At 45.4% G+C, this 27,380-nt stretch overlaps 4 non-coding genes and 2 pseudogenes across 4 annotated transcripts; all 6 read left to right on the forward strand.

The window, feature by feature from the left end:
- The first annotated feature begins 2,008 nt into the window (after positions 1-2,008).
- Positions 2,009-2,172, forward strand: LOC132134641 (U1 spliceosomal RNA). Its single transcript, XR_009429696.1, has one exon. It is a non-coding gene; the product is annotated as a U1 spliceosomal RNA (small nuclear RNA).
- A 6,240-nt stretch (positions 2,173-8,412) lies between these two features.
- Positions 8,413-8,589, forward strand: LOC132134699 (U2 spliceosomal RNA; annotated as a pseudogene).
- Positions 8,590-8,940: 351 nt separating this feature from the next.
- LOC132134765 (U1 spliceosomal RNA) lies at positions 8,941-9,104 on the forward strand. The gene has a single exon (XR_009429759.1). It is a non-coding gene; the product is annotated as a U1 spliceosomal RNA (small nuclear RNA).
- Positions 9,105-19,729: 10,625 nt separating this feature from the next.
- LOC132134700 (U1 spliceosomal RNA) lies at positions 19,730-19,893 on the forward strand. Its single transcript, XR_009429726.1, has one exon. It is a non-coding gene; the product is annotated as a U1 spliceosomal RNA (small nuclear RNA).
- A 6,357-nt stretch (positions 19,894-26,250) lies between these two features.
- Positions 26,251-26,427, forward strand: LOC132134680 (U2 spliceosomal RNA; annotated as a pseudogene).
- A 351-nt stretch (positions 26,428-26,778) lies between these two features.
- Positions 26,779-26,942, forward strand: LOC132134618 (U1 spliceosomal RNA). The gene has a single exon (XR_009429673.1). It is a non-coding gene; the product is annotated as a U1 spliceosomal RNA (small nuclear RNA).
- The last annotated feature ends 438 nt before the right edge of the window (positions 26,943-27,380 follow it).

The following is a 27,380-nucleotide window of genomic DNA, read 5'->3' on the forward strand; positions in this document are numbered from 1 at the left end:
TAAATTACCTTGGTCCCTTACCAGTCTATTTCCCATTCATTTTCTAGTCTAATGACTAATGACATCCACCCCCCTCGCACCTACTCATCCATGCCGGCCAGGGTGCACCCTCCCCGGCTAGAGAAGGCAGCTTGAGGGGGGTGGAAGTCGGAAGAAATTTTTTTTTTATGAGGCCTAGAGAAAACACTTGTACTGTACTCAGGGCACTCAGGGAATCCATTTTTGTAAGTTTTATCCCATTATACTGTAGAAATATGCATAGAAAAAAGTCAGACCAGGGGGCCGTCTATCCGACGACACTAGCCCCATGTCCCTATGACCCCGGGGGTCAAAACGGCCAAAACGGGGCCAAACTGCACCAAACTCGGGACGGAGTAAGACCTCCAGAAGGCCTACCGAACACAGCTGTCCCCCCATCCATAACACCCCGGGGGGCGAATTTATGGCCCCCCACATTTTTGATAGTCAAATGGAAGGAAGAGACCTAGCAACTTGAAACTCGGTGACTTGATAGCCCTCAAAGGGCCCTCTCTGAAGCCACCTCCCCCAAGTCCCCCGGGAGCCAGAGATATGGACCCGCAAATGCAAAAAGTCCCAAAATTTGACTGGCCATAACTCACTCGAAAAGAGGAGAAACAACACCAAACTCTGGTCAAAATTAGACCTTTGGGAGCTCTATCCGACGACACTAGCCCCATGTCCCTATGACCCTGGGGGTCCGAGTTACGGCCCCCCAAAATGTGGAATTTGAACCATTATAACTCAGGAACTGGACCACCCAGGAACTCGAGGGTGGTTGCATACGGTAGGCCCCTCGACCCTCTAGGGATCCCCCGAATTTCAGGTTCCACCGCTTCGCGGAGATATTAGCAAAAAAATAGTATCATCCACCCCCCTCGTACCTACTCATCCATGCCGGCCAGGGTGCACGCTCCCTGGTTAGAAAAGGCAGCTCGAGGGGGGTGGAAGTCGGAAGAAATTTTTTTATGAGGCCTAGAGAAAACACTTGTACTGTACTCAGGGCACTCAGAGGAATCCATTTTTGTATGTTTTATCCCATAATACTGTAGAAATATGCATATAAAAATGTTGGATTTTGGTTAATTAACCAAAATGTCACAGATTTTGCCAAGCTGTAACTCCGCCAAAACGTGTCCAAACTGCACCAAAATCGGGTCAAAGTCAGACCAGGGGGCCCTCTATCCGACGACACCTGCCCCATGTCCCTATGACCCCGGGGGTCAAAGTTACGGCCCCCCAAAATGTGGGATTTGAACCGTTATAACTCAGGAACCGGACCACCCAAGAACTCGAGGGTGGTCGCATACGGTAGGCCCCTCGACCCTCTAGGGATCCCCCGAATTTCAGCCCCGGGGTCCACCGCTTCGCGGAGATATTAGCAAAAAAATAGTACCATCCAACCCCCCTCGCACCTACTCATCCATGCCGGCCAGGGTGCACACTTCCCGGCTAGAGAAGGCAGCTCGAGGGGGGTGGAAGTCGGAAGAAAAATTTTTTATGAGGCCTAGAGAAAACAGTTGTACTGTACTCAGGGCACTCAGAGGAATCCATTTTTGTAAGTTTTATCCGATAATACTGTAGAATTTGCATAAAAATGAGCGTTGAATTTTGGCACACATGTGCACCACATGTGGTGCGTATCTCGCTTTTCATTAAATAGCAACTGTATTTGCAAAAAGGAATGAGATCTGCCATGCTGTGGTGTATTGCGAACTTTTTTCCTGATGCGCCCTCCTGGGGTCTTGGACTCTTCCATGAACGATGCACCCACCTGAGGTCTTTCACAGACGAGGTGATGCACCGAATCAGGTGTGTTTGGTTAAAGAGAGTCATCTAAAACCGGCGTTGGGAAGCCCCGGCCCATGAGCTTGGCAGTTTCCAGGCCAGTAACGGAAGGCATCCATCTTTCCTTTCCTGGAGGGGGGCTAACCGTTGGTGTGGACGGTAGAGACGCAAATCATACCTCTGGCTGACCGCCTGGGCCTTCATACTTACCTGGCAGGGGAGACACCATGATCAAGAAGGCGGTTCACCCAGGGCGAGGCTTGCCCATTGCACTCCGGCCATGCTGACCCCTGCGAATTCCCCAAATGCGTGAATCTCGACTGCATAATTTATGGAAGTGGGGGACTGCGTTCGCGCTCTCCCCTGAAATTGTTGGTGAAACAAAGTAGAAGAGGTTTTTTATGCGTTTTGCGTTTTTTTTTGCGTTTCAGAATGGGGAGTTCTGTCACATGCGTGGTATGTGTTGTGCGCCTGTGAAACAAAGTCAGTTACGCTCTTGAAAAATCGGACCCTGGTGGGTGGTTCAGTTCGAATATAGCACAGACCTTACTTTGAAAGTCGATTGGACTGACTGCAGCCTAGCTGTAGCTGTCTCCATGTTGTTTGGTTGTCCTTTTTCAATTGGTATTAGTTTTGTTGTCGCTTACAGCGCCACCGAGTGGCCTGTCGCAGCGCCCTTTTTCACCTGGCCTCTGACTGAGCCCCTGCACAGGTGTGCCGATTTGGGTGAAGGGATCTCATTCCTTCCTGGAGTTATAGCCATTCGAGCCATCTTGGACACGCCACCTTAGCACGTTTTGAGGTCCCCTCACCAAGGTGAATGAAAATTTCCACTTTTTTGGGATGATTATTGACAGGCAGACTCCAAAGAAGCTTTCTGTGCTGCTTTGGGTGGGACTGGGCCAAATACCTGGCGCTAGGTTGCAAAAGAAGGTTTTCGACAAAATCCCAAATACCCGAAAATTCCGTCAGAGCGATGAGCCAATCTGAGACCTGCGTCTGGTTCGGCTCGAGCCAAGGATTCCCATGACATAAGGCACGTGGCTTTGCGACGAACCGTTTGGGAATTACGAGCGATGCCGTACTTTCCGTCGCTGCAGTGCCAGCGTCAGGCCGAGCGTGACGAGGCCCGGTGACGTTGCAGACAGGGGAGGGTACTACCATCCCCCAGCGTTTTTAGGTCCCCCAGACTTACCAAAGCCGAGATGGGCATCGCCGTGTTCCGGCTTCCTCCCCGCTGCGTCTTAGCGGCATCGCTTCTCGGCCTTTTGGCTAAGATCACGTATCTTGTCGGACGGTTGAGACTGCGATCGCCTCTTGGAGGTTTCCTGACTAGAGATCTTTTTATATCTTGAGTCACACAACTTCGAGAGGTACATTGAACTCTGCTGCTTCGGGCTAAAACAAGTTTTAAGGTAAGGTCTTTTAATTATTTATTTGGTTATTTATTATTGTATTTATTGTTGTTTTAAGTTTTTAGGCTGTTGGTGCCTCCACCATGTCGGCTGCCCGTGCCGGCGTGCGGAGGCACCACAGCGTGCATTTTTTATTCAAGCAGGTTGAGGGGAAGCTCTTTTGAATGTCACGTATGGACTTTTCCAGCAAGCTGATCCAAAAGACCTTAGCTTTTAGATCTGACGACCTGAATTGTTTGATGACTCTGCCCTTGAACAAAGGATTTGATGTTTAATCAAATTAAACAAACCGCTTCCCTGCTTAATGACTTTTGGCAAAGGTTTGATTCAGTTAAAGCCCAGTTCTCCATGTTCACTGTCGAGAAACTTTCTGATAACACACTTAAAACTGTGATTGTAAGAATGTTCAATGAAACAGTGACTGGAGATGATATTTATGTTTGGTTGGGTAGATTTTGCACTGTTCGAGGCCAGCCTGTCAAAGTGTTAGATGAAGATGGCATTTGGACATGCTTCTGGCGAATTCCCATTAAACAATGGGAAGACGCTGGGGGCTACTAGGCCTGAAACATCTGCCTTCCATGATTGTGCTCTGAGAGAACAGAGGCTACATACCAAACTCTGCAGGAAGGGTTGCAGGTTTGGTCATCTCGCTGAAGCATGCCAAGAGTTAGTATGTGGGAAGTGTAGAGAAATTGGTCACAGTTTGATGATTGTACCAATGGCAGACGGTGCAATCTTTGTGGAGAAACAAACCACCTCTACAGAGACTGCCCTAAAAGTTTTGCCAACAAGCTCAAAATGGCCGCCCCACATGGGCAACAAACGAATGAACAAAGGAAAGAGGAGGCGGTCCCTGAGGTTTTGGCGGGAATTTCAAATTCCCAGCCGGCCTCAGAAATTGGGCAGGAAGGAGGAAGTGGGACGGCTACAGGGGCGGAGGCAACGGAACAGGAAATGGTCATGGAAGGAGAGGAAAGTGAGGAAAAAACAAATTCCTCACTAGTAACAGTTTCGGATGGGGTGCAGGAATCTACCGGGAGTGAGACAGAGTGTTCACTCCCTAACGCTCAGGTGCAAAAAAGACCTGCGGGGTCTCCTCTGATTGTAACGGAGGAGAAAAAATCTAGGGCAGCATATAAGCTTGATAGTTCTGATTCGGTAGATCTGGAGCGCATGTGGCCCCTAGAGTCCCCCAATGAGGTTTCCTTTTTGCACATTAAGCTAACAGCATCGTCGCCAAAGGAGCCACAAGAGGTTTCCTCTGTGGCCTCTGAAGCGACAGGCATTTGCCCTCCTGATCCCAGCTCGTCTGAGGAAAAGGAAAGGCAAATGCAACAAGATATAACATGATTTTAATCATATCTTTGTAGTCTTTTTACTGTCTTCTGTTTTAAATGTCTTATACCTTTTTAACCCTACTGCTCATGGCCCTCACCATCTCTACTATCAATGTAAGAAGTGTGAGGTCCACCATTAGAGCACAGAGTATTTTGTCCCTTTTAAAATCTTTTAAGTCAGATTTGTTTTTATTACAAGAGTGTTCTCTGCCCTTTTTAACTAGGTACAAGAAAATGGAGGAGCTATGGTCCGCAGGAGCCTCCATATGGAGCGGATCAAATTTTAACAAAAATGACGGAGTTGCGGTTTTAATTAATAATCCTAATATCTTGGTGAAGGGCAGCACTGTGGTGAGGCAAGGCCGGGCACTTTTAGTAAATCTGACCTTTTTAGACAGGGATTTTAATGTTCTTAATGTATATGGTTATGGAAAAGAATGAAAGATATGAGCTTTTAGAAGACTTGCAACCCCACATGCTAGGTAGGGCCCCCCTAATGGTAGCAGGGGATTTTAATTGTGTTTTATCCAAAACAGACAGGAAAAGGGTAGGGGAGGATTTTAGAGTGGACAAAACGTCGGTTTTATTGCAGGGTTTAGTCAGAGATTTTAATTTAGTCGACTGTTTTAAAATTTTGCATCAAAGAGAGGAGGGCTTCACCTGGTTCAGTGGTGATGGTGACAAAGCCTCTCGAATCGACTACGTTTTTACAAGGGACTGCCCGCCGACCGATGCTACATTAACGCCCCTCTTTTTCTCTGATCACATGATGCTGTCTTGCACCCTTTCACTGCCCATGGGTGTGACGGTAGGGGGAGGGCTGTGGAAGCTGAACTGTTCCCTGTTGGAAAACAAGGATATAGTTTTAGAATATAGGGAACAGTTCAGCCAATGGCAGAACCTCCAAGAATTTTACGATACACGTGCACAGTGGTGGGAGATGGTAAAGGACCGGACAAGACAGTTTTTTAGAAAGATAGGGAAAGAAAAGAAGAGTAGGGAAAAGAAACGCATGTTGGGGTTCCAGAAAAGACTACAAAGGTATTTTAATCTTTTAAATAATGGTTTTGATTTTAACGAGGAATTCAGGAAGTAAAAAAAGAAATGTCAGTTTTAGCCAATATAGAAAGTAAAGGGGTCCTTTTAAGAAGTAAAGAGAGAGAAATAGAAGAAGGCGAAAAGTGTACCAGATATTTTTTTAAGAAAATAATAACAAGGGGTGGGGGTTAACCAGGGTTAAAACAAGGGATAGGGAGGTTAACACAACAAAAGAGATTTTAGAGGATGTGGAAAAATTTTATGGGGCATTATATAGTTTTAAAAAGGTACACTTTGACACTGCAAAAGAAGTTTTACATTTTATTGAGGAAAGGGTTGACTGTCAAAATTAGATTTTAACCCAAGATTTTAACATCTTAGAAATCCAAAAAGCTCTTGGAGGTTTCAAGAAGGGGAAGTCCCCAGGAGTGGATGGACTTCCCCTAGAGTTTTATCTAACATTTTGGGACATTTTAGGACAAGAGCTTTTGACAGTTTTTAAAGAGTTTGAGACCCTCGACAGACTTCCAGACAGTTACAGGGATAGTTTCTTTACTTCACAAAAAAGGTGACCGGACTGACTTAAAAAACTGGAGACCCATAACACTTTTAAATTTTGATTATAAACTTTTTAGCAAAATTTTAGCAACACGCATGTCAACGGCTTTAGAGGACGTGATTCACCCGGATCAAGCTTGTTCTGTGCCAGGAAGAAAGATAACAGACAGCCTAGTGCTGATCAGAGACGCCATCTGTTATGCGAGAGACAGAAATATTCGGCTAGTAGTCCTAAATTTAGACTTTGAAAAAGCATTTGACCGAGTCTCGCACCAGTACCTTTTTCAGGTACTGCAAAAAATGGGTTTTCCAAAGAGGTTTGTAGCCTGGGTGGGACTGCTGTACAAGGGACTAGTCAGCAAATTCCTTGTAAACGGGCATCTTTCCAAAACTGTGAACATACATGGACGATGTTACTCTTTTAACCACAGACATTTTATCTATACGAAGAGCACTGGACTTGACTGACTGGTACGGTCGGGCCTCGGGCGCCAAACTCAATAGAAACAAGTCTGAGGCCCAGCTCCTCGGGCCGTGGGGGGACGTGGACACAGGAGGACTTGATTTGGTTTTTAAAGACAACGATTTTAAAATTTTAGGTGTTAAATTTGATAAAGAGGGTGGAGGACGGGAAAGCTGGACTGACTTGCTAGGGAAAGTTAGGAAAAGACTAGGGTTTTGGGGACTAAGACAGTTGACGATTGAAGGTAAAATTTTAATTTTTAAATCTGTGATTTTACCTCTGATTTTACTTGTTTGTTCTGTTTTTAGCCCCCCTCGGCAGTTCCAGGTGAAACTGGAGAGGGCGGTGTTTTACTTCCTGTGGGGGTCCAAGTGGGAGCGCCTGAAGAGGGAGACAGTCAAGAAAAGGCCAGAGAACGGTGGAAAAGGCCTCCCAGACCCCCACCTGTTTTTAGGCAGCTGCTTCACCGCCCTGCACATCAGTTATGCCATGACCCCATCCAAAGAAAACAAGACGGCTGCAATGGCGCGATTTTGGATGGGGTCTTACCTAAGAACTTTGAAAATTTTACCAGTAGATTTGAAAACCCCAGTGTCTTTTAACTTGCCTAAAGAGTACAGTTTTATAAAAAAGTTTTTAAAGAAATACCTTTTAGAGAGTGAAGATGTCACCATTTTAACTAAACACAAGTCTCTCATTTCTGTTGTGCAGGACCGGGAACCGGTGAGTCCAGTTCCGGGCCTCACACTAAGTGAGGCCAAACAAGTTTGGCGGAATGCGGCTCACCCTGCTCTCCAGAACAGGCACAAGGACTTATCGTGGATGGTGGCTCATGAGATCCTCCCGGTCAGGGCGGTTATGCACTCCAGAGGCATGGCCAAAAACCCCATCTGCCCTCGGTCCGGCTGCAATTCCCCGGAGACCGTCCACCACCTGCTCTGGGACTGCAGCACTGCGCGGGCCCTGTGGGCCAAGACCGGCCCCCTGTATTTCCCGTGCCTACCAGCAGGTGGGGCCCAGTTCGGGTACCAGCTCGCCATCCTTGGGGTGGGCCGGGGCTTGAAGGACTTGACGGCACAGAAATTTACCTCGCTCTGGCTCACCCTCAACGTCATCAAGGATGCCATCTGGGCCACCAGAAACCTGCTGGTGGGGAAGCGCGTTACGGTAACCCTCAATGCATGCGAGCTAAAGGTAACATCAATGCTGCAGGGGTACCGGACGACGATATTCGGACTGGGGGGCCGGGGTCGCACAGAGAGGGTCCCGGCAGGCACCGACCCTGGCTGCCCGTAGATGCACCCTCACCATTCTGGCTACGGGAACAGCGGGCCAGCGGGCCGGAGGAGAGGGGATCTCCGCTGAGCCCGTAAAGTAGCATCTCATGTCCCTGTTCTGGAGAGTGGGGTGAAGACCGACTTGATAAGGACTCACCCCCGGTCTTGCACAACAGATGGTTTTTTTTTATTGGTTTTTATCCAATAAATTGGTTTTTATTGTGTTTTATCAATAAAATTGGTTTTATTAACATGCATATGAGGCTTGTTTGCTTTTTTAAATTTGTATTTTACTTTTGAAACCAATCGCACCTTTTAAACACACCCCAAATATGGCCTTTTAAAAACAAGCAAAACACTGTGGTTTTAATCAAATGTTTTTTAACAATGATTGTTTCTTTCATTTTACCATGTGTATTTATTATATATTATATGGCTTGTTTTAATGTGTGCTTGAAAAGAAAAATGTGTGTGAAAGTAAAAATGCAAATGGAAAAAATGTAACTCGTGACAATAAAACTTTTTTGAAAGAAAAAAAATCTGTTCTTATCAGTTTAATATCTGATACGTCCCCCATCCGGGGACTACATATTAAATGGATTTTTAGATCACGGAGCTGGAGCCGGGGCTTGCTCCGTCCACTCCAAGCATCGGCCTGGTATTGCAGTGTCTCCAGGAACGGTGTGCTTTCCCTTTTTGGGGATTGCCGTTTATTGTGTCGAATAGCAGAACAAGGAATGAGATCTGCCATGCTGTGGTGTATTGCGAACTTTTTTCCTGATGCGCCCTCCTGGGGTCTTGGACTCTTCCACGAACGATGCACCCACCTGAGGTCTTTCACAGACGAGGTGATGCATCGAATCAGGTGTGTTTGGTTAAAGAGAGTCATCTAAAACCGGCGTTGGGAAGCACCGGCCCATGAGCTTGGCAGTTTCCAGGCCAGTAATGGAAGGCACCCGTCCTTCCTTTCCTGGAGGGGGGCTAACCGTTGGTGTGGACGGTAGAGACGCAAATCGTACCTCTGGCTGACCGCCTGGGCCTTCATACTAACCTGGCAGGGGAGACACCATGATCAAGAAGGCGGTTCACCCAGGGCGAGGCTTGCCCATTGCACTCCGGCCATGCTGACCCCTGCGAATTCCCCAAATGCGGGAATCTCGACTGCATAATTTATGGTAGTGGGGGACTGCGTTCGCGCTCTCCCCTGAAATTGTTGGTGAAACAAAGCAGAAGAGGTTTTTTCCAGGTTTTTTTTTTTTTGCGTTTCAGAATGGGGAGTTCTGTCACATGCGAGGTATGTGTTGTGCGCCTGTGAAACAACGCTTTCACCGATTTTTACGCTCTTGAAAAATCGGACCCTGGTGGGTGGTTCAGTTCGAATATAGCACAGACCTTACTTTGAAAGTCGATTGGACTGACTGCAGCCTAGCTGTAGCTGTCTCCATGTTGTTTGGTTGTCCTTTTTCAATTGGTATTAATTTTGTTGTCGCTTACAGCGCCACCGAGTGGCCTGTCGCAGCGCCCTTTTTCACCTTGCTTCTGACTGAGCCCCTGCACAGGTGTGCCGATTTGGGTGAAGGGATCTCATTCCTTCCTGGAGTTATAGCCATTCGAGCCATCTCGGACACGCCACGTTAGCACGTTTTGAGGTCCCCTCGCCAAGGTGAATGGAAATTTCCACTTTTTTGGGATGATTATTGACAGGCAGACTCCAGAGAAGCTTTCTGTGCTGCTTTGGGTGGGACTGGGCCAAATACCTGGCGCTAGGTTGCAAAAGAAGGTTTTCGACAAAATCCCAAATACCCGAAAATTCTGTCAGAGCAACGAGCCAATCTGAGACCTGCGTCTGGTTCGGCTCGAGCCAAGGATTCCCATTACATAAGGCACGTGGCTCTGCGACGAACCGTTTGGGAGTTACGAGCGATGCCGTACTTTCCGTCGCTGCAGTGCCAGCGTCAGGCCGAGCGTGACGAGTCCCGGTGACGTTGCAGACAGGGGAGGGTACTACCATCCCCCAGCGTTTTTAGGTCCCCCAGACTTACCAAAGCCGAGATGGGCATCGCCGTGTCCGGCTTCCTGCCCGCTGCGTCTTAGCGGCATCGCTTCTCGGCCTTTTGGCTAAGATCACGTATCTTGTCGGACGGTTTAGACTGCGATCGCCTCTTGGAGGTTTCCTGACTCGAGATCTTTTTATATCTTGAGTCACACAACTTCGAGAGGTACATTGAACTCTGCTGCTTCGGGCTCCAACACGTTTTAAGGTAAGGTCTTTTAATTATTTATTTGGTTATTTATTATTGTATTTATTGTTGTTTTAAGTTTCTAGGCTGTTGGTGCCTCCATCATGTCGGCTGCCCGTGCCGGCGTGCGGAGGCACCACAGCGTGCGCTTTTGTTTTAAAGAGGTGAATGGCAAGCTCCTAGGGATGTCACGTCTTGACTTCTCCAGAAAGTCCTTTTTTTTTTGGAGCGTCCATTCAGGTATAAGTTTGAGGGCTCGTCTACGTGGGTTAAGGGGACATGCGCGCTGACCCCAAAAAATTTTTGACGGACGCGGCGTCGATGTCTGCCGGCCCACGGGAGACCCCTGACCGGCGCAGGAGGATCAGGACCCCCGAGGGGCCCCGCGGAAGCCCACCCAAATTTGAGGCCCCTACATGCCATTCAGCACTTCTCCACAGGGTGGCGCACGGAGCAGTACACCTCAGGTTTAAAACAGTGGCATTTACCCGAATGGGGGGTGTACGATTTTTTTGCCCACGAAACCTATATTTGTCCATTTGACCTTTAAAGTTACAGAATGACCACGGAACCGATGCGGACCCCCATCGGACCCCCATCCCGGGTCCCACGAACCCATTATTTGTCCATTTGACCATTATATTCACACAATGACTGCGGATCATCTGCAGACCCCTTGCGGACCCCCACCCTGGGTCCCACGAACCCCGTATTTGTCCATTTGACCATTATATTCACACAATGACTGCGGATCATCTGCGGACCACTTGCGGACCCCCACCCTGGGTCCCACGAACCCACTATTTGTCCATTTGACCATTATGTTCACACAATGACTGCGGATCATCAGCGGACCACTTGCGGACCCCCACCCTGGGTCCCACGAACCCACTATTTGTCCATTTGACCATTATATTCACGGAATGACCACGGATCACATTCGGAACATTTGCGGACATATCCAAAATTGTGGTGAATGTTAACCAAAATGTCACAGATTTTGCCAAGCTGTAACTCCGCCAAAACGGGGCCAAACTGCACCAAACTCGGGTCAGAGTAAGACCTCCAGAAGGCCTACCGAACACCGATGCCCCCCCATCCATAACACCCCGGGGGGCGGAGTTATTGCCCCACACATTTTTGATAGTCAAATGGAAGGAAGAGACCTAGCAACTTGAAACTCGGTGACTTGATAGCCCTCAAAGGGCCCTCTCTGAAGCCACCTCCCCGAAGTCGATAGACCCCCGGGGGCCAGAGATACGGGCCCGCAAATGCAATAACTCACCCAAAAAGAGAGGAAAAAACACCAAACTCAGGTCAAAATTAGACCTTTGGGAGCTCTATCCGACTACACCAGCCCCATGTTCCTATGACCCCGGGGATCCGAGTTACGGCCCCACAAAATGTGGAATTTGAACCGTTATAACTCAGGAACCGGAATACCCAGGAACTCGAGGGTGGTCGCATACGGTAGGCCCCTCGATCTTCTAGGGATCCCCCGAATTTTAGCCTCGGGGTCCACCGCTTCGCGGAGATATTAGCAAAAAAATAGTACCATCCACCCCCCTCATACCAACTCATCCATGCCGGCCAGGGTGCACCCTCCCTGGCTAGAAAAGGCAGCTCGAGGGGGGTGGAAGTCGGAAGAAAATTTTTTTTATGAAGCCTAGAGAAAACACTTGTACTGTACTCAGGGCACTCAGAGGAATCCATTTTTGTAAGTTTTATCCCATTATACTGTAGAAATATGCATAGAAAAAATGTTGGATTTTGGTTAATTTCACCACATGTGGTGAATGTTAACCAAAATGTCACAGACTTTGCCAAGCTGTAACTCCGCCAAAACGGGGCCAAACTGCACCAAACTCGGGTCAGAGTAAGAACTCCAGAAGGCCTACCGAACACCGCTGCCCCCCCCATCCATAACACCCCGGGGGCGGAGTTATGGCCCCCCACATTTTTGATAGTCAAATGGAAGGAAGAGACCTAGCGACTTGAAACTTGGTGACTTGATAGCCCTCGAAGGGCCCTCTCTGAAGCCACCTCCCCCAAGTCGATAGACCCCCGGGGGCTAGAGATATGGACCCGCAAATGCAAAAAGTCCCAAAATTTGACCGGCCATAACTCACTCGGAAAGAAGGGAAACAACACCAAACTCTGGTCAAAATTAGACCTTTGGGAGCTCTATCCGACGACACCAGCCCCATGTTCCTATGACCCCGGGCGTCCGAGTTACGGCCCCCCAAAATGTGGGATTTGAACCGTTATAACTCAGGAACCGGACCACCCAGGAACTCGAGGGTGGTCGCATACGGTAGGTAATTTCAGCCCCGGGGTCCACCGCTTCGTGGAGATATTAGCAAGAGAATAGTACCATCCACCCCCCTCGCACCTACTCATCCATGCCGGCCAGGGTGCACCCTCCCCGGCTAGAGAAGGCAGCTCGAGGGGGGTGGAAGTCGGAAGAAAATTTTTTTTATGAGGCCTAGAGAAAACAGTTGTACTGTACTCAGGGCACTCAAAGGAATCCATTTTTGTAAGTTTTATCCCATAATACTGTAGAAATATGCATAGAAAAAATGTTGGATTTTGGTTCATTTGCACCACAAATGTTGCAAGTCTTGCAGTATATTAAATAGCAATATTTTTTATTGTCAGTCTATTTCTCAAATCACTTCTAGTCTAATGAACTACACATGGGGCTATTTCATTTGTCACTTAACAGTTACTTTATTTGAAATCTTCCTAATTCCAATTTATCCATAATGTATTGTAAAATACGTTTTATAAAACAAGAGTGCACACTTTGCAGTCTATTTCTCATTCCACTTTTAGTCCAAACAACTTCAAATGGGACTATTTCCTTGGTCACTGACCAGTCTATTTCTCATTCCACTCATAGTCTAATGAACTACATATGGCACTATTTCATGGATCACTTGCCAGTCTATTTCTCATTAATTTTCTAGTCTAATAAACTACATAAGGCACTATTTCCTTGATCACTTGCCAGTCTATTTCTCATTCAAAACTTTTAGTCTAATAAACTACAAAAAGTACTATATCCTTGGTCACTTACCAGTCTATTTCTCATTCCTTTTCTAGTCTAATAAACAATACATTTCACTATTTCAGTCTATTTCTCATTCAACTTCTAGTCTAATAATCAGTTTAACTGGTGATGATGATCGGCCTGAATAAATTTGAAATAGAAGTGTATTAATGTGAAAACATATGGCACTATTTCATGGATCACTTGCCAGTCTATTTCTCATTCATTTTTATAGTCTAATAAACTACATATGGCACTATTTCCTTGATCACTTGCCAGTTTATTTCTTATTCAAACTTTTAGTCTAATAAGCTACAAAAAGTACTATTTCCTTGGTCACTTACCAGACTATTTCTCATTCCTTTTCTAGTCTAATAAACAATACATTTCACTATTTCAGTCTATTTCTCATTCAACTTCTAGTCTAATAATCAGTTTAACTGGTGATGATGATCGGCCTGAATGAATTTGAAATAGAAGTGTATTAATGTGAAAACATATGGCACTATTTCATGGATCACTTGCCAGTCTATTTCTCAGTAATTTTATAGTCTAATAAACTACATATGGCACTATTTGCTTGATCCCTTGCCAGTCTATTTCTTATTCAAAACTTTTAGTCTAATAAACTACAAAAAGTACTATTTCCTTGGTCACTTACCAGTCTATTTCTCATTCCTTTTCTAGTCTAATAAACAATACATTTCACTATTTCAGTCTATTTCTCATTCAACTTCTAGTCTAATAATCAGTTTAACTGGTGATGATGATCGGCCTGAATAAGTTTGAAATAGAAGTGTATTAATGTGAAAACATATGGCACTATTTCATGGATCACTTGCCAGTCTATTTCTCATTCATTTTTATAGTCTAATAAACTACATATGGCACTATTTCCTTGATCACTTGCCAGTTTATTTCTTATGCAAACTTTTAGTCTAATAAGCTACAAAAAGTACTATTTCCTTGGTCACTTACCAGACTATTTCTCATTCCTTTTCTAGTCTAATAAACAATACATTTCACTATTTCAGTCTATTTCTCATTCAACTTCTAGTCTAATAATCAGTTTAACTGGTGATGATGATCGGCCTGAATAAATTTGAAATAGAAGTGTATTAATGTGAAAACATATGGCACTATTTCATGGATCACTTGCCAGTCTATTTCTCAGTAATTTTATAGTCTAATAAACTACATATGGCACTATTTGCCTGATCCCTTGCCAGTCTATTTCTTATTCAAAACTTTTAGTCTAATAAACTACAAAAAGTACTATTTCCTTGGTCACTTACCAGTCAATTTCTCATTCCTTTTCTAGTCTAATAAACAATACATTTCACTATTTCAGTCTATTTCTCATTCAACTTCTAGTCTAATAATCAGTTTAACTGGTTATGATGATCGGCCTGAATACATTTGAAATAGAAGTGTATTTATGTGAAAACATCCTAATTTCAAGTTATTCAAAATATAGTAAAATATGTTTTTATTAAACATTTTATGTATAGAAATACTATATATTTATTATGTATTTATTACATATACCTTTTTATTTACACACACAATATATAAATATGTTTAAATTATTTTTATTACATGTAATATATATGTGTGTGTGTGTGTGTGTGTGTGTGTGTGTGTGTGTGTGTGTGTGTGTGTGTGTGTGTGTGTGTGAGTGTGTGAGTGTGTGTAAAGTAATGACACCTTAATTCAATTTCAAATATTTATTGAACTTTTTGTTTTGCAGACATTGTAAAGTCAAAATCAAAAATGCCTCAAAGTTCTGTACAAAAAAACACAATATATAAAAAGTATAATAGGAAACATGCATTATATAAGAAAAATAAAATAAATAAATAAACATGTTCAGAAAGATTCAGAGCAAACTGACATTAACCTTAACTATAACTATTTACAAAAAAAAGAAAAAAGAAAAAAGAAAAATGGAACAGGCTATCAAAACAAATAAAAAGATAACCTTACTTTTTTATCGTAGAAATAAAAGCAGTAGAACAATTATCATAAAAAATATCAAAACAAACAATTTAAATAGCTACATAAATTATTTACGGGATTTTTTTTTCAATTTCTCCAGTCTCTTTTTTTACTTGCTGCACCAGCTTTTTAGACACTATTTCCTGTGGTGATTTAAGTGGGGAGTTCTTCACCATCAGTCTGCGTCTGAGGACCATCTTCGTTAATGTGCTTCTTTCCTTATAGAAATAATAAGAAAGGCAAAGTGTTAGTGAACATGTCTACTTGTCACAAACAGTTAAACCAATCCATGGGAAATTGTACTTACTGAAGCAGATTTCCCAGACTTCTGGCCTTCTTCGGCATCGGGAGGGCTGTCGGAGAGCGTTGGGCTGGTGGATGAGGACTTTTCCTCAGCTGGCATCTTGTGGGGTTTTGTCGTCTTTCTTCTCTTGGCACCTTGCTGCCTTGGACTATCAGCTTCCTCACCCACCACAGCTGTATCAAAGAGGCGACGGTGTTCTGCTGCCTGCTTTGCATTAAGGTTGAGGGCATAAAACCTGTCAGCTGTGGTGGTGTCGTGGCACATGAACTGTGCCACTTTGTGCCTATCTTCCGGGCAGTGAGTGTTCTTTGCCTTTTTGGAGAGAGAACAGCATAGGCAAAGAGTTAGAAAAAAAACACACCTGAAACTCATAAAGCCGGGACAAGTACAGGAATGCTTACATGGGTGGCGATGGCAGTCCTCACATCAGTAAATGTGGGTGTGCCTGGTAACCCCATGCTCGCCCACGCATCCTGAAAATACTTGTTCAAGTTTTTGCAGGAGCTGGCCTTTGAGGTAAAGAAGAAGTAGTTTGCAACTCGTCCCCCTACCAAGTTGGACCGGAGTGAAAGGAATTCCTCAAGCCACCCATACTCCTCCTGGTCCAGGGCCAGCTGGGCTGCACCAAAGGCCTGGTTGGTCTTGTGGGCTGATATCTTTAGAAACAGTGTGAAGTGGCATAAGCTGAGTTTTATTTTAAAGAAAACCATGTGGACAACGAAAGACAGAGAGAAAGAGAACCACTCACATTAATGACAAAGTGGCCTTCTGTAGCTGTCGCACGGGCATCCTCCACCTCTTTAATTGTTAAATTTTGGAACACCCCTCCGTGGTGACCATAAATGCTGGCCCAGTAAGTGGTGAGGTGTCCATAAAAAGACCATTGGTCCTTTTTCTCAGGACTAGTCTTCAGACGATCTTCACAGAAAAAAAGAGAAGCATAAAGGATCACATTGATCGCCAAATAATGAGAGGAGAAAGGATTCAAAAACTTACCCAGAATCTCAGAAATAATTTTTTTGGCAGAGTCCCGGCAAGCTCGCAGTGTGGCTTTAGGGATCAGGCGGGCCTCCTTGGCTTGTTTTACAGCCAGCTCGTGGACTGCCACGCTGCGCTTTACTGGGCGGGTCAAGTTCTGGATTTCCCTCCTAATCCCAATGAAAGCCACACGGGAGAGCCGGCATGTGGGCGGCGGGGTCTCATTAAGATATTTGAGGAACTGTGCCACATTTTTTAGGTAATGGTGCAGAGTTGGCTCTGCAATGTTGCATTTCCTTAAAAAAGACAGCCAGGACCGGACCTTTGCCCTGTTGTCCAAAAACATCAAGCTGGCCAGATTGGTCTGGCCAGCTGACATATATGAAATAAAATTTTTTATTCTAAAAATCTTTGAGGACACATTATTTATTAATTTCGGAGTGGGGTTGATGCCCTCCCAGTGGGCCCTGGACACCTCAATGAGCTGATCTGCAAAAAGAAAGCACAAGAGAAGGACCAGGTGAGTCAGGTCGATAACATAGAGGTAAACACTAACAAACATTATTATTATTATTATTATATTAAATTAAATTAAATTAAATATATAATAAACTATATTATACATATATATATATATATATATATATATATATATATATATATATATATATATATATATACATACATAATATGTGTGTGTATATGTATAATTATATTACTATAATTTTCTAGTCTAATAAACTACAAATGGTACTATTTCCTTCGTCACTTATCAGTCTATTTCTCATTTCTCTTGTAGTCTAACAAACTATAAATGGTGCTATTTCCTTGGTTCACTTACCAGTCTATTTCTAATTCAACTTCTAGTCTAATCAACAACAAATGAGATTATTTCCTTGGTTCACTTACCAGTCTATTTCTCAGGTAACTTCTAGTCTAATAATCTACAAATAGGAGATTTATTAATGAAAGTTATTGTATGGTGTTATCAAAGTGACAAGTGTCATACTCACTTAGGGCTGGCACGTGGTCCGGAAAGGGGTATGGTGCATCGGAGGAGTGGGCCTTCTTTGAAGGCCCGGCGACCTCCTCCTCGGGTCCTGTGGCTGGCTCTGCCTCAGGCCTGGTGGCTGGCTCTTCATCTAGTCTGTCAACCTGCGACTCTGAGCACTCCTCCTCCCCAGGGCTGTTGAGGGCCGATAGCAGACTATGTGTTGCCCGTGCAACCTGCCTAGAGGGGGTGGGATTTGACCGCTTCCTCAGCTGCCGGTACCGCCGTGAGAAGCTCTCCCAGAAGCAATGGATAGGAGAAGCTTGCGCTCCTTCACATTCCGCACCTTGTGAAAGACACGAAGGTGTTGGCTTAGCTGATTATAGCCACGAAAGCACAAGGGACAGTCGTCCAAAGCCATATCTACTTTTGTTAAAACACTAAAGGATGAATAGCAAAAGGATGAATGCAAGGGACACTGCCCAAGCATTGGTTACTTATATAACTTTTTAGGTCCCATTTGTAGTCTGTTAATACAACTTTGAGTCTAATACATTAGAGAGCACAATTTGCAGTCTATTTCTCATTACACTTCTAGTTTAATAAACTACAAATTTGACTATTCCTTTGATTCACTCACCAGTCTATTTTCCATTCTTTTTCTAGTCTAATAAACTACAAATGGGACTATTCCCTTGGATCACTTACCAGTCTATTTCTCATTCAACTTCTAGTCTAATAAACTACAAATAGTACTATTTCCTTGGTCACCTACCAGTCTATTTCTCATTCATTTTCTAGTCTGATAAACTACAAATATGACTATTTCCTTGATTCAGTTACCAGTCTATTTTTCATACCACCTCTAGTCTAAGAAACTACAAATGGAACTATTTTCTTGGTCACTTACCAGTCTATTTGTCATTCCACTTTTAGTCTAATAAACTGTAAATTACCTTGGTCCCTTACCAGTCTATTTCCCATTCATTTTCTAGTCTAATGACTAATGACATCCACCCCCCTCGCACCTACTCATCCATGCCGGCCAGGGTGCACCCTCCCCGGCTAGAGAAGGCAGCTTGAGGGGGGTGGAAGTCGGAAGAAAATTTTTTTATGAGGCCTAGAGAAAACACTTGTACTGCACTCAGGGCACTCAGGGAATCCATTTTAGTAAGTTTTATCCCATTATACTGTAGAAATATGCATAGAAAAACGTCAGACCAGGGGGCCGTCTATCCGACGACACTAGCCCCATGTCCCTATGACCCCGGAGGTCAAAACGGCCAAAACGGGGCCAAACTGCACCAAACTCAGGACGGAGTAAGACCTCCAGAAGGCCTACCGAACACCGCTGTCCCCCCATCCATAACACCCCGGGGGGCGAATTTATGGCCCCCCCACATTTTTGATAGTCAAATGGAAGGAAGAGACCTAGCGACTTGAAACTCGGTGACTTGATAGCCCTCAAAGGGCCCTCTCTGAAGCCACCTCCCACAAGTCGATAGACCCCGGGGGCCAGAGATACGGGCCCGCAAATGCAAAAAGTCCCAAAATTTGACCGGCCATAACTCACCCAAAGAGAGGGGAAAAAACACCAAACTCTGGTCAAAATTAGACCTTTGGGAGCTCTATCCGACGACACTAGCCCCATGTCCCTATGACCCCGGGGGTCCGAGTTACGGCCCCCCAAAATGTGGAATTTGAACCGTTATAACTCAGGAACTGGACCACCCAGGAACTCGAGGATGGTCGCATACGGTAGGCCCCTCGACCCCTAGGGATCCCCCGAATTTAGCAAAAAAATAGTACCGTCCACCCCCCTCGTACCTACTCATCCATGCCGGCCAGGGTGCACGCTCCCTGGCTAGAAAAGGCAGCTCGAGGGGGGTGGAAGTCGGAAGAAATTTTTTTATGAGGCCTAGAGAAAACAGTTGTACTGTACTCGGGGCACTCAGAGGAATCCATTTTTGTAAGTTTTATCCCATAATACTGTAGAATTTGCATAAAAATGAGCGTTGAATTTTGGCACACATGTGCACCACATGTGGTGCGTATCTCACTTTTCATTAAATAGCAACTGTATTTGCAACAAGGAATGAGATCTGCCATGCAGTGGTGTATTGCGAACTTTTTTCCTGATGCGCCCTCCTGGGGTCTTGGACTCTTCCACGAATGATGGCACCCATCCTTCCTTTCCTGGAGGGGGGCTAACCGTTGGTGTGGACGGTAGAGACGCAAATCATACCTCTGGCTGACCGCCTGGGCCTTCATACTTACCTGGCAGGGGAGACACCATGATCAAGAAGGCGGTTCACCCAGGGCGAGGCTTGCCCATTGCACTCCGGCCATGCTGACCCCTGCGAATTCCCCAAATGCGGGAATCTCGACTGCATAATTTATGGTAGTGGGGGACTGCGTTCGCGCTCTCCCCTGAAATTGTTGGTGAAACAAAGCAGAAGAGGTTTTTTTTGCGTTTTGCGTTTTTTTTTTGCGTTTCAGAATGGGGAGTTCTGTCACATGCGAGGTATGTGTTGTGCGCCTGTGAAACAAAGTCAGTTACGCTCTTGAAAAATCGGACCCTGGTGGGTGGTTCAGTTCGAATATAGCACAGACCTTACTTTGAAAGTCGATTGGACTGACTGCAGCCTAGCTGTAGCTGTCTCCATGTTGTTTGGTTGTCCTTTTTCAATTGGTATTAATTTTGTTGTCGCTTACAGCGCCACCGAGTGGCCTGTCGCAGCGCCCTTTTTCACCTGGCCTCTGACTGAGCCCCTGCACAAGTGTGCCGATTTGGGTGAAGGGATCTCATTCCTTCCTGGAGTTATAGCCATTCGAGCCATCTCGGACACGCCACCTTAGCACGTTTTGAGGTCCCCTCGCCAAGGTGAATGGAAATTTCCACTTTTTTGGGATGATTATTGACAGGCAGACTCCAAAGAAGCTTTCTGTGCTGCTTTGGGTGGGACTGGGCCAAATACCTGGCGGCGCTAGGTTGCAAAAGAAGGTTTTCGACAAAATCCCAAATCCCCGAAATTCCATCAGAGCGACGAGCCAATCTGAGACCTGCGTCTGGTTCGGCTCGAGCCAAGGATTCCCATGACATAAGGCACGTGGCTCTGCGACGAACCGTTTGGGAATTACGAGCGATGCAGTACTTTCCGTCGCTGCAGTGCCAGCGTCAGGCCGAGCGTGACGAGGCCCGGTGACGTTGCAGACAGGGGAGGGTACTACCATCCCCCAGCGTTTTTAGGTCCCCCAGACTTACCAAAGCCGAGATGGGCATCGCCGTGTCCGGCTTCCTCCCCGCTGCGTCTTAGCGGCATCGCTTCACGGCCTTTTGGCTAAGATCACATATCTTGTCGGACGGTTGAGACTGCGATCGCCTCTTGGAGGTTTCCTGACTAGAGATCTTTTTATATCTTGAGTCACACAACTTCGAGAGGTACATTGAACTCTGCTGCTTCGGGCTAAAACAAGTTTTAAGGTAAGGTATTTTAATTATTTATTTGGTTATTTATTATTGTATTTATTGTTGTTTTAAGTTTTTAGAATGTTGGTGCCTCCACCATGTCGGCTGCCCCTGCCGGCGTGCGGAGGCACCACAGCGTGCGTTTTTTATTCAGGCAGGTTGAGGGGAAGCTCCTTGGAATGTCCCGTATAGCTGATCCAAAAGACCTTAGCTTTTAGATCTGACGACCTGAATTGTTTGATGACTCTGCCCTTGAACAAAGGATTTGATGTCAGTTTTAAAACCGCTTCCCTGCTTAATGACTTTTGGCAAAGGTTTGATTCAGTTAAAGCCCAGTTCTCCATGTTCACTGTCGAGAAACTTTCTGATAACACACTTAAAACTGTGATTGTAAGGATGTTCAATGAAACAGTGACTGGAGATGATATTTATGTTTGGTTGGGTAGATTTTGCACTGTTCGAGGCCAGCCTGTCAAAGTGTTAGATGAAGATGGCATTTGGACATGCTCCTGGCGAATTCCCATTAAACAATGGGAAGACGCTGGGGGCTACCAGGGCCTGAAACATCTGCCTTCCATGATTGTGCTCGGAGAGAGCAGAGGCTACATACCAAACTCTGCAGGAAGGGTTGCAGGTTTGGTCATCTCGCTGAAGCATGCCAAGAGTTAGTATGTGGGAAGTGTAGAGAAATTGGTCACAGTTTGATTATTGTACCAATTTCAGACGGTGCAATCTTTGTGGAGAAACAAACCACCTCTACAGAGACTGCCCTAAAAGTTTTGCCAACAAGCTCAAAATGGCCGCCCCACATGGGCAACAAACGAATGAACAAAGGAAAGAGGAGGCGGTCCCTGAGGTTTTGGCGGGAATTTCAAATTCCCAGCCGGCCTCAGGGATTGGGCAGGAAGGAGGAAGTGGGACGGCCACAGGGGCGGAGGCAACGGAACAGGAAATGGTCATGGAAGGAGAGGAAAGTGAGGAAAAAACCAATTCCTCACTAGTAACAGTTTCGGATGGGGTGCAGGAATCTACCGGGAGTGAGACAGAGTGTTCACTCCCTAACGCTCAGGTGCAAAAAAGACCTGCGGGGTCTCCTCTGATTGTAACGGGCGAGAAAAAATCTAGGGCAGCATATAAGCTTGATAGTATCGATTCGGTAGATCTGGAGCGCATGTGGCCCCTAGAGTCCCCTAATGAGGTATCCTTTTTGCACATTAAGCTAACAGCATCGTCGCCAAAAGAGCCACAAGAGGTTTCCTCTGTGGCCTCTGAAGCGACAGGCATTTGCCCTCCTGATCCCAGCTCGTCTGAGGAAAAGGAAAGGCAAATGCAACAAGATATAACATAATTTTAATCGTATCTTTGTAGGCTTTTTACTGTCTTCTGTTTTAAATGTCTTATACCTTTTTAACCCTACTGCTCATGGCCCTCACCATCTCTACTATCAATGTAAGAAGTGTGAGGTCCACCATTAGAGCACAGAGTATTTTGTCCCTTTTAAAATCTTTTAAGTCAGATTTGTTTTTATTACAAGAGTGTTCTCTGCCCTTTTTAACTAGGTACAAGAAAATGGAGGAGCTATGGTCCGCAGGAGCCTCCATATGGAGCGGATCAAATTTTAACAAAAATGACGGAGTTGCGGTTTTAATTAATAATCCTAACATCTTGGTGAAGGGCAGCACTGTGGTGAGGCAAGGCCGGGCACTTTTAGTAAATCTGACCTTTTTAGACAGGGATTTTAATGTTCTTAATGTATATGGTTTTACGGAAAAGAATGAAAGATATGAGCTTTTAGAAGACTTGCAACCCCACATGCTAGGTAGGGCCCCCCTAATGGTAGCAGGGGATTTTAATTGTGTTTTATCCAAAACAGACAGGAAAAGGGTAGGGGAGGATTTTAGAGTGGACAAAACGTCGGTGTTATTGCAGGGTTTAGTCAGAGATTTTAATTTAGTCGACTGTTTTAAAATTTTGCATCAAAGAGAGGAGGGCTTCACCTGGTTCAGTGGTGATAGTACCAAAGCCTCTCGAATCGACTACGTTTTTACAAGGGACTGCCCGCCGACCGATGCTACATTAACCCCCCTCTTTTTCTCTGATCACATAATGCTGTCTTGCACCCTTTCACTGCCCATGGGTGTGACGGTAGGGGGAGGGCTGTGGAAGCTGAACTGTTCCCTGTTGGAAGACAAGGATATAGTTTTAGAATATAGGGAACAGTTCAGCCAATGGCAGACCCTCCAAGACTTTTACGATACACGTGCACAGTGGTGGGAGATGGTAAAGGACCGGACAAGACAGTTTTTTAGAAAGATAGGGAAAGAAAAGAAGAGTAGGGAAAAGAAATGCATGTTGGGGTTGCAGAAAAGACTACAAAGGTATTTTAATCTTTTAAATAATGGTTTTGATTTTATCGACGAAATTCAGGAAGTAAAAAAAGAAATGTCAGTTTTAGCCAATATAAAAAGTAAAGGGGTCCTTTTAAGAAGTAAAGAGAGAGAAATAGAAAAAGGCGAAAAGTGTACCAGATATTTTTTTAAGAAAATAATAACAAGGGGTGGGGGATTAACCAGGGTTAAAACAGGGGATAGGGAGGTTAACACAACAAAAGAGATTTTAGAGGATGTGGAAAAATTTTATGGGGCATTATATAGTTTTAAAAAGGTACACTTTGACACTGCAAAAGAAGTTTTAAATTTTATTGAGGAAAGGGTTGACTGTCAAAATGAGATTTTAACCCAAGATTTTAACATCTTAGAAATCCAAAAAGCACTTGGAGGTTTTAAGAAGGGGAAGTCCCCAGGAGTGGATGGACTTCCCCTAGAGTTTTATCTAACATTTTGGGACATTTTAGGACAAGAGCTTTTGACAGTTTTTAAAGAGTTTGAGACCCTCGACATACTTCCAGACAGTTTTAGAATAGGGATAGTTTCTTTACTTCACAAAAAAGGTGACCGGACTGACTTAAAAAACTGGAGACCCATAACACTTTTAAATTTTGATTATAAACTTTTTAGCAAAATTTTAGCAACACGCATGTCAACGGCTTTAGAGGACGTGATTCACCCGGATCAAGCTTGTTCTGTGCCCGGAAGAAAGATAACAGACAGCCTAGTACTGATCAGAGACGCCATCTGTTATGCGAGAGACAGAAATATTCGGCTAGTAGTCCTAAATTTAGACTTTGAAAAAGCATTTGACCGAGTCTCGCACCAGTACCTTTTTCAGGTACTGCAAAAAATGGGTTTTCCAACAAAGAGGTTTGTAGCCAGGGTGGGACTGCTGTACAAGGGACTAGTCAGCAAATTCCTTGTAAACGGGCATCTTTCCAAAACTGTGAACATACACAGTGGTGTCCATCAGGGATGTCCTTTATCTCCTCTCCTGTATGTGGCTTGTATCGAGCCACTGGCACAGATCTTGAGAAAGGATAAATGGGTCAAAGGACTGGACGTTCCTGGGACGGGTGGACTGACAGCGACTTGTGCCTTATACATGGACGATGTTACTCTTTTAACCACGGACATTTTATCTATACGAAGAGCACTGGACTTGACTGACTGGTACGGTCGGGCCTCGGGTGCCAAACTCAATAGAAACAAGTCTGAGGCCCAGCTCTTCGGGCCGTGGGGGGACGTGGACACAGGAGGACTTTAAAATTTTAGGTGTTAAATTTGATAAAGAGGGTGGAGGACGGGAAAACTGGACTGACTTGCTAGGGAAAGTTAGGAAAAGACTAGGGTTTTGGGGACTAAGACAGTTGACGATTGAAGGTAAAATTTTTATTTTTAAATATGTGATTTTACCTCTGATTTTACTTGTCTGTTCTGTTTTTAGCCCCCCTCGGTGGTTCCTGGTGAAACTGGAGAGGGCGGTGTTTTACTTCCTGTGGGGGTCCAAGTGGGAGTGCCTGAAGAGGGAGACAGTCAAGAAAAGGCCAGAGAACGTTGGAAAAGGCCTCCCAGACCCCCACCTGTTTTTAGGCAGCCGCTTCACCGCCTTGCACATCAGTTATGCCATGACCCCATCCAAAGAAAACAAGACGGCTGCAATGGCGCTATTTTGGATGGGGTCTTACCTAAGAACTTTGAAAATTTTACCAGTAGATTTGAAAACCCCAGTGTCTTTTAACTTGCCTAAAGACTACAGTTTTATAAAAAAGTTTTTAAAGAAATACCTTTTAGAGAGTGAAGATGTCACCATTTAACTAAACACAAGTCTCTCATTTCTGTTGTGCAGGACCGGAAACCGGTGAGTCCAGTTCCGGGCCTCACACTAAGTGAGGCCAAACAAGTTTGGCGGAATGCGGCTCACCCTGCTCTCCAGAACAGGCACAAGGACTTGTCGTGGATGGTGGCTCATGAGATCCTCCCGGTCAGGGCGGTTATGCACTCCAGAGGCATGGCCAAAAACCCCATCTGCCCTCGGTCCGGCTGCAATTCCCCGGAGACCGCCCACCACCTGCTCTGGGACTGCAGCACTGCGCGGGACCTGTGGGCCAAGACCGGCTACCCGTGTATTTCCCGTGCCTACCAGCAGGTGGGGCCCAGTTCGGGTACCAGCTCGCCATCCTTGGCGTGGGCCGGGGCTTGAAGGACTTGACGGCACAGAAATTTACCTCGCTCTGGCTCACCCTCAACGTCATCAAGGATGCCATCTGGGCCACCAGAAACCTGCTGGTGGGGAAGCGCGTTACGGTAACCCTCCATGCATGCGAGCTAAAGGTAACATCAAGGCTGCAGGGGTACCGGACGACGATATTCGGACGGGGGGGCCGGGGTCGCACAGAGAGGGTCCCGGCAGGCACCGACCCTGGCTGCCCGTAGATGCACCCAAACCATTCTGGCTATGGGAACAGCGGGCCAGCGGGCCGGAGGAGAGGGGATCTCCGCTGAGCCCGTAAAGTAGCATCTCATGTCCCTGTTCTGGAGAGTGGGGTGAAGACCGACTTGATGAGGACTCACCCCCGGTCTTGCACAACAGATGTTTTTTTTTATTGGTTTTTATCCAATAAATTGGTTTTTATGGTGTTTTATCAATGAAATTGGTTTTATTAACATGCATATGAGGCTTGTTTGCTTTTTTAAATTTGTATTTTACTTTTGAAACCGATCACACCTTTTAAACACACCTCAAATATGGACTTTTAAAAACAAGCAAAACACTGTGGTTTTAATCAAATGTTTTTTAACAATGATTGTTTCTTTCATTTTACCATGTGTATTTATTATATATAATATGGCTTGTTTTAATGTGTGCTTGAAAAGAAAAATGTGTGTGAAAGTAAAAATGCAAATGGAAAAAATGTAACTGTTGACAATAAAACTTTTTCGAAAGAAAAAAAATCTGTTCTTATCAGTTTAATATCTGATACGTCCCCCATCCGGGGACTACATATTAAATGGATTTTTAGATCATGGAGCTGGAGCCGGGGCTTGCTCCGTCCACTCCAAGCATCGGCCTGGTATTGCAGTGTCTCCAGGAACGGTGTGCTTTCCCTTTTTGGGGATTGCCGTTTATTGTGTCGAATAGCAGAACAAGGAATGAGATCTGCCATGCTGTGGTTTATTGCGAACTTTTTTCCTGATGCGCCCTCCTGGGGTCTTGGACTCTTCCACGAACGATGCACCCACCTGAGGTCTTTCACAGACGAGGTGATGCATCGAATCAGGTGTGTTTGGTTAAAGAGAGTCATCTAAAACCGGCGTTGGGAAGCACCGGCCCATGAGCTTGGCAGTTTCCAGGCTAGTAACGGAAGGCACCCGTCCTTCCTTTCCTGGAGGGGGGCTAACCATTGGTGTGGACGGTAGAGACGCAAATCATACCTCTGGCTGATCGCCTGGGCCTTCATACTTACCTGGCAAGGGATACACCATGATCAAGAAGGCGGTTCACCCAGGGCGAGGCTTGGCCATTGCACTCCGGCCATGCTGACCCCTGCGAATTCCCCAAATGCGGGAATCTCGACTGCATAATTTATGGTAGTGGGGGACTGCGTTCGCGCTCTCCCCTGAAATTGTTGGTGAAACAAAGGAGAAGAGGTTTTTTCCAGGTTTTTTTTTTTTTTGCATTTCAGAATGGGGAGTTCTATCACATGCGAGGTATGTGTTGTGCGCCTGTGAAACAAAGTCAGTTACGCTCTTGAAAAATCGGACCTTGGTGGGTGGTTCAGTTCGAATATAGCACAGACCTTACTTTGAAAGTCGACTGGACTGACTGCAGCCTAGCTGTAGCTGTCTCCATGTTGTTTGATTGTCCTTTTTCAATTGGTATTAATTTTGTTGTCGCTTATAGCGCCACCGAGTGGCCTGTCGCAGCGCCCTTTTTCACCTGGCCTCTGACTGAGCCCCTGCACAGGTGTGCCGATTTGGGTGAAGGGATCTCATTCCTTCCTGGAGTTATAGCCATTCGAGCCATCTCGGACAAGCCACCTTAGCACGTTTTGAGGTCC

The sequence above is a fragment of the Carassius carassius genome, unplaced genomic scaffold (assembly GCF_963082965.1).
Source record: "Carassius carassius unplaced genomic scaffold, fCarCar2.1 SCAFFOLD_61, whole genome shotgun sequence".
NCBI classification, from domain to species: Eukaryota; Metazoa; Chordata; class Actinopteri; order Cypriniformes; family Cyprinidae; genus Carassius; species Carassius carassius.